Below are 7385 nucleotides of genomic sequence, written 5' to 3' on the forward strand. Positions count from 1 at the left end.
TCCATTTTTACTGTTTTGTTGATTGATTGTCTATCCAATTCACTAAGTTCCTTTATAATTCAATTTGGCATTTTAATATTTTTTTTTAATGTTCTTGATTAATTTCATGTAATAGAATTTGTGATGGTGCTTGTTCAGTAAAAGTGAAGGTGTAGTGTAAAAGTTTACTTCGAAAGACAATAGAGTAAAATTTTACTATTTTCTAGAGTGAAATTTACTTTGAAAGACAATAAAATGTTATTGTCAGAAACAATATAGGTTTAGTATGAGTTCTACTGTAAAACATATCCAACATGTACCAATATATGTGCCCTTTTATTTTTAAACTTTAAAATGATATAAATTTTGATCTAGATGTCGGTTTTTAATAAAATTAGTATTTTTATAATCCTCTCATCAAAATCTATCAAACAAAATCCAGTTACTATGAAATTCTTTAAAAAATATATATATAACAAAATATCGTCGAAATTGATGTAGACAGTAAAATTTTACTGTCATTATCAAAGTAAAGAGAAATTGTAGCGTCATTCAGAGTAAAATTTTACTGTCGTTAAGCAAATCAACAATCAAACTTTATTTTTGTTAACCAGAGTAAAATTTTACTGTTACGAAAAACAGAGTACATACTAGATAAAGGAATTATAGTCAAATTTTATTTTAGATCTATGAACAAACAAACAAAAAAAACTCTTGATTTTTCATTGTAATATCTCAATTTATCATTTTTTTTTTTTACACCTATAAGGTCATTTTATCTTAAATCTGAAGTTATTGATCTCAAATATGAGTTCGTAGGCATCAAATCTAAGATGGTGATGATTGGCGGTAAAACTGGTGGTCGCCAGCTAACGGTGTGGATAAGTGATGTTGACTGATGATGGAGATGATAGAGGCTATGAACAACCATCGACGATGGAGTTGGTGGATATATATATATATATATAGAGAGAGAGAGAGAGAGAGAGAAAAGAAAGAAAGAAAGAGAGCTGTAAAAGAAATAGAGCTTCTCTGACTTGTGATGGTTGATTCGGAAGTAACGACTGGTAGAAGATAATGAAAATGTTCAATAACTTTGAAACATTCGACAATGACACTTGAAAATCTCTCATAATCTTCAATTTGTGCTTCAATTAACAGTTTTCGAATAAGGGTTTTCCATTCAAAAGTTTTTGAACTTCGATGGTTTTCAACAAAGAAAAAGAACAAGAGAGACAAACAGCACAACAGCTTACTATTGCCCATATATATGCAAGGGTATTCGTGTCTTTTCATCTTATTTTTTAATTCTGAGGGGTTTTGACAGCATTAATTTATTTCATGTCCTTTATACAAAAAAGACCCAATAAGAGAGAATTCTCACCAAAAAAACCCAATAAAATTATGTCTTTGCTTCTAGGTATGAGAGAAAAAAGGAAGAGGAAGGATGGAAAAAGATGAGAATAAGGGTAGAAATTTTTTACATGAGATAATGATACGATTTTAATTATGCATGAATGCCTATTTTGAAAAGTAGGTTAAAAATTAATTTTTAAATTTTTTTTTGAAAAAAGGTACAAAAATATGAAGAGATAATATAATTAAACAAAAGGTAGAAAGTCAAAAAATTAACTTTTAATCCCATTACCAAAATAGACTAAAGTTAGTGAGAGGGTAATTTATAAGTAAATTGGGCCGAGCTAGGTAATGGGTCATTTTGTGGGCTGCAGTAAAAAGGGGTGAGTAAAAGGGCCTGGTAGTTACCACGGTCCAAAAGAGTTTTGTAGTTAGCTCAGTCGGCATGGTCAGAACGGCAACAGTTAGCTCGGTCAAAACCACATTGAGCCGAGGTATTTTGGGCTTTTTCTCAGGACCTTGCTGCTGAATAGCTCGATCTAAACACGCTATGGATAGCATGGTCTCAACAGGTGAAACCGAAGTACTAGTAACAGAGGAGAGAACCGAGCTAGCTTAAGCTCGGTCGTTTCAGCCAGTTTAGCATGGCTATGTTATCTCGGTTGTATTGACATCCAATCCAACCATGGTAAAACCATCTCACTTGGTTTAAGTAGTAAGGGGGGTGTTGAAGGATAAGCATTATCTTTCAGGAATGTGATTCCTAGGAGGACACTACGTGGAGGAGTAAGAGTCCTACTAGGATTGTGCCACACGGAACCTATAAAAGCTCATAACATCACCTATGGAGAGGTAACAAAACTTTGATTCCCGAATACACAGAGCTTTTTGTCCATTTGTCTATTTTACTGATTTAGGCATCGGAGAGGTGTCCGGCACACACCCACCGGCTAGCTCACGTTTGTGTTTTCAGGGAGTAAAGCGACGACGTTTGGAGGAGCGCGGACTTGATCAACAGGATTATATAAGAAGAATATTTCTTGCTCGTACAATTGGCGCCGTCTGTGGGAATATCAGACAAAGAACAAAACCTCTTGATTAAGTTTCCCTCGCTAGTTAAATGGCGCACAACGAAGATTTGCTGCAATCCGCCATCGACGGACAAACCCCAGAGGGGGGTGGGAGGTGCGAAGGATTACCCTCTATCCCTTCCATGGCGGACTTAGAGCCCCAGCGACAGAATCCCCAGAGGGATGCAAGGGGGAGGCAGAACAACAACCCCCGTCGCTCTCGCTCACAAAGTCCTGAAAGGCAAAGGCGAAGAATCGACCCTCAAGCTCTAGAGGATCGCGTAAAAGAGCAAGATGAACTAATAAGGAAGATGGCGGCGGACATGGAGGCCATGAAGTGCCAGATCAAGGGAAAAGGAGTGGCAACAGGAGAGGAGCGCAAAGGCAATACGCCTCCTCGCCACTCAGAAGATCGTGGTAGACATACCACGCCATCGCAAGTAGAGAGTAAGAGCCTCAGGACAGGCGACACTCAATCAAGAACTTCCAAAACTCGTTACTCCAGGTCTGAGAGAATGAAATCATTAAGGTCTTACACGGTGCCGCTTTTCCTTATGGAAGGTACACCGAGATCTTTCGTCGTAGTCCATCTGTGCCTCTCCCAATTTAGCTGGCCATCTAACGAAAGGTTCATCACGTATCTCACTGAGAATTCGGTAGATTGGTTTCTTGAATACCGTGGTAATGGCAGTGCGGACTCTCAACCATCTTTTGTCTTGGTCCTCTTCGTTGTCTCGTCTACCTCGTCCATTCTTGCTTGGACGTTCTACCGTGTTGATTTTTGCCGTGGTCTTCTTATCTGGCGTTGCTGTTGTACTAGATTTTGTTTTAGCACGGGCGCCATCTTTCTCCACCCGAATGTACTGGTGTACCCTCTCCATCAAGGCTTCCATTGTGAGGGGTGGCGTCATGGTGATTGAGTCCCTCAACCTGTTTCCGACTGGAAGTCCTCTTTTGTACTACGCGATGGTGAGATTTGTGGGGCAATCCTCTATCTGGTTGAATGTCTCCCAGTAGCGACTGTTGTAGGATCTTAATGTTTTCTTGTCGCCCATGTCAATGGAGAGTAGCTGATTGATCTCCACTGGCGTCTTGGTGTTCGTTCTGAACCTTGTTAAAAACACCTCCGCTAATTGCGCCCAGGAGGCTATGCTGCCTTCTGGTAGCCTTTCGAACCAGGTTAAACCTAGGTCGCCAAGGCTGGATGGGAATAGGATGCACATCAAAGCTTCGTTTCGCCGATATGCTGCCATGACCTGGCGAAAGTGGCTTAAGTGCATGTAAGGGTCTGTCTTCCCTTCGTACGTGGTAAATTTAAGATGGATGAAGCCTGAGGGTAATGGTGCGTTCTCAATCGCCGGAACGAACGGCGAGCTATGTAGTCTTGCCAATACTTTATCTGTTGGTTCGTAGGTAAGGTGCGGTATTGGCATTCCAACCTCGATGCTTCCATGCGTCCGAGGAGCCAACCGCTGAAGGGCTGAAACTCTGTGTGGGTTGCGTGCCCTGGCATCCTCATTTTGTCGTGCCCTTTCTTCAAGCACAGTCCGTAAGTCGGACGATCTAGGCAACTCCGTTTGTCTGGACGATGTCTGGTGCGTATGTGAGGGCCGATAGATACTTCTCTACTAAAAATTGCATGCCGTTGAGACAGCATCTGGAGGAGTTAGTGGCAACTGGTCACTTGGACCGGTTCATAGAATGAGGGACGCAGCCAGCCCCCCAAAACCACGATCATCCAGACGGAACACCAATTGACGCCCCACCTCAAGGCGTGATAAACGTAATACATGGGGTATTCGAGCCTGAGCGAGTATGTGAACACCGGGGAATGATAAAGAAGGCTGAGCACTTAAGGGAAGTATTAAGTGCGCAACCCACCATCAAAAAGGGGAAAACAGGGGCCACGAATGTCATGTCTTTTTCAGACAAAGACTTGGCAAGGATATATTGCCCTTACAATGATGCACTGGTCGTCACTCTCCGCGTCAAGGATTACGACGTCAAGCGAATTTTGATCGACCAAGGGAGCTCATGTGAGATAATGTACTACGAAACTTTCAAACAGTTGAAACTAGAGGACAAAAACTTGGCACCTACCGTATCTCCCCTGATCGGATTCAACTCAATACCAGAGTGGCCAGTTGGCAAGATTATCCTCCCAGTCAGAGCAGGAAGCATGACGAAACAAGTGGAATTCTGGGTATGGAAAGTCCCTTCCACTTACAACATAATCTTGGAAAGGACATGGCTGCACGCCATGCGATTGGTAGCATCAACCTACCATCAAGTAATGCGGTTCCCCAACGAAGCCGAAGTAATTGAAGAGGTCTATGGAGACCAAATTATGTCCAAGCAATGCTTCGTCACAGTAAATGGCAGCCGAGCTGCCAAAGGGTTTGTTCAGATGGTGGAAGAGCCCAAGAGTAATGAATTGTTTGTAGATGTTGGCAAAGCCGCTGAACAGAAGGTAGTGGAAGACTTGGTATAGGTAAGCATAGATGAAAAGAACCCAGATAAGTTCTTTTTGCTTGGCTCATCTATGTCCAGCACTGAGAGAATTGAGGTCATGGAATTCTTGACCTCCAACATCAAAGTGTTTGCCTGGACGCCGTATGACATGGCTGGCATTGAACCAAGCTTTATTTGTCACCAACTGAATGTCCACCCAACTGCCAAACCAATTATACAGTGCACTCGCAGATCGGCACTCCACCATGCCGAAATAGTAACGGAAGAAGTAGAAAACCTGCTAAAAGTAGGAGCTATCAGAGAGGTGCACTACCCCAGATGGATCTCCAATACGGTAGTGGTACCTAAAAAGAATGGAAAATGGCGTGTCTGTGTGGACTACAAAACAGTCAACAAGGCATGCCCTAAGGACAGCTTTCCTCTACCATGGATAGACCAACTGGTAAATCTGACGGCAAGACACAACCGTCTTAGCTTTCTCGATGCGTACAGAGGGTACCATCAGATCGCAATATATGAGCCAGACCAGGAGGTTACATCTTTTACGACGCCAAGAGGACTATATTATTACAAGGTCATGCCTTTTGGCCTTAAGAACGCAGGGGCAACATTCCAACGGATGGTCACAAAGATGTTCGAACCATTATTAGGCAAAACGATGGAGGCCTACATCGACAACATGGTGGTCAAGAGCAAGAATAAGAATGACCATCTCAGGGACCTAGGTGAGATGTCTAGATCCTAAAGAAGCACAAACTACGCCTTAATGCATCCAAATGTGCGTTCGGCGTAGGATCTGGCAAGTTCCTAGGCTTCCTGGTGACCAACCGAGGTATAGAAGTAGACCCCTCTCAAATCAAAGCAATTCAGGACCTAAAGAGACCCAACTCAGTAAAAGAAGTACAGCATCTCACTGGTATGGCAGCTGCGCCAAACCGGTTCATAAGTCGGTCGTCAAATAGATGTCGACCATTTTTTCAACCATTAAAGGCCAAGTTTGAATGGGATGAAGAATGCGACTGCGCCCTAGAAAGTTTAAAAGAATACATGTCCTCTCCACCACTGCTAGTAACCCCAATACCTGGAGAAGAACTATTTTTGTACCTGGCAGTTTCACAGCACGCAATCAGCGCAGTATTGGTCCGAGCGGAAGGAATCCAACATCTGTCCATCCTTTATGTCAACAAGACATTGCTGGGCGCGGAAACCATGTACTTACCATTGGAAAAATTAGCCTTAGCCTTGATGATGGCGTCTAGGAAATTGTCGCATTACTTCCACGCCCACACAATAATCGTCCTCACAGTTTTTCTATTAAAAGCTCTGTTTGAGAGGGCGAACTTTTCTGGACGAGTCTTGAAGTGGGCAGTCGAGTTAGGACAGTTCGACATCAAGTTCTAACCCAGAACCGCTATCAAAGCCTAAGCCTTGGTAGACTTTGTCGCAGAATTCACCCCAGGAAGTCATCATGTCTGCCTAGTCGACCTGACTGATACCACCGAACTAGGGTTAGAAGTTGACGCCGGAATAGCGCAACCCCTGGTGCAGTCCCGGGAGGGAAATCCCGATTTGTTCATTTAGGCTTACTACAGTTCGGACTCAAATTGTCACGGTTCTTAATCTGAACCAAAGAGTCCAAATTCGGCAAATCGTTTTGGAAAATAAATTTTTGTAAAAAAGTGCCCAACATGGACTGCTTTGCCAGATACAGAGTCGCCACCTAAATATTTTACTTTGGGGGAATTTAGGAAACCTTGAATTGTTTGCCTAAGGCCACGTGTCCGTCATCACCAAAGTTGCCTCGGCTCGAGAACTTGGATACGATTGGAGAAGGTCAGCTATGAGCACCCTCTCTCGCCCCATCCGAAGATCGGCCTATACTAACTATGATATCTTGTTTTGAAAACATTATGCTTTCTTATTCCGGTTATTAGCCTAGATTTACTATGTGATGCGCACAACACAAAAGTATAGACTAGATCGCCTAATTTGGAACAAAGCATCGCATATCCGTTTGTTTGGAAATGATTTGAAATCTGCTACTCACGAGTAGGCTAAAACACGGATTTCAATGAGTTGTTCCAACTCAAGCAATCCAACCTTCACCCACAGGCATTCAGGCAGTAATATCACGTAAGCACATAGCCACATGGTAAGCATACTGTCATGTTAACATTCACACTCATGCGAGATGCTAAAACATAAATACTTACATCGTACTCCGTGCCAAAGCAATGAACTAGTTAGTAATCATGCATGATTCTAGTTCAAGTTAACAAATGGCTAATGCATTGCATACTGAATGTCATTAGAACAAGCTCGGCTAATCTAAGGATGACATGTGAAATGCGACAACTCGATGCACGTATTCAAGTTTGGAATTGAAATACTATGCGGTTAGCATGATGCGCCGAGCCCGGTGCATGCAAGACTGATGAATGATGCACGCATGCATAGTATAAGGTATGCTAAATTAAACATGCCCTAATACTAACCATCAAAGCAGGT

This window comes from Camellia sinensis, chromosome 3, assembly GCF_055761805.1.
Source record: "Camellia sinensis isolate YWXY chromosome 3, ASM5576180v1, whole genome shotgun sequence".
Lineage (NCBI taxonomy): Eukaryota > Viridiplantae > Streptophyta > Magnoliopsida > Ericales > Theaceae > Camellia > Camellia sinensis.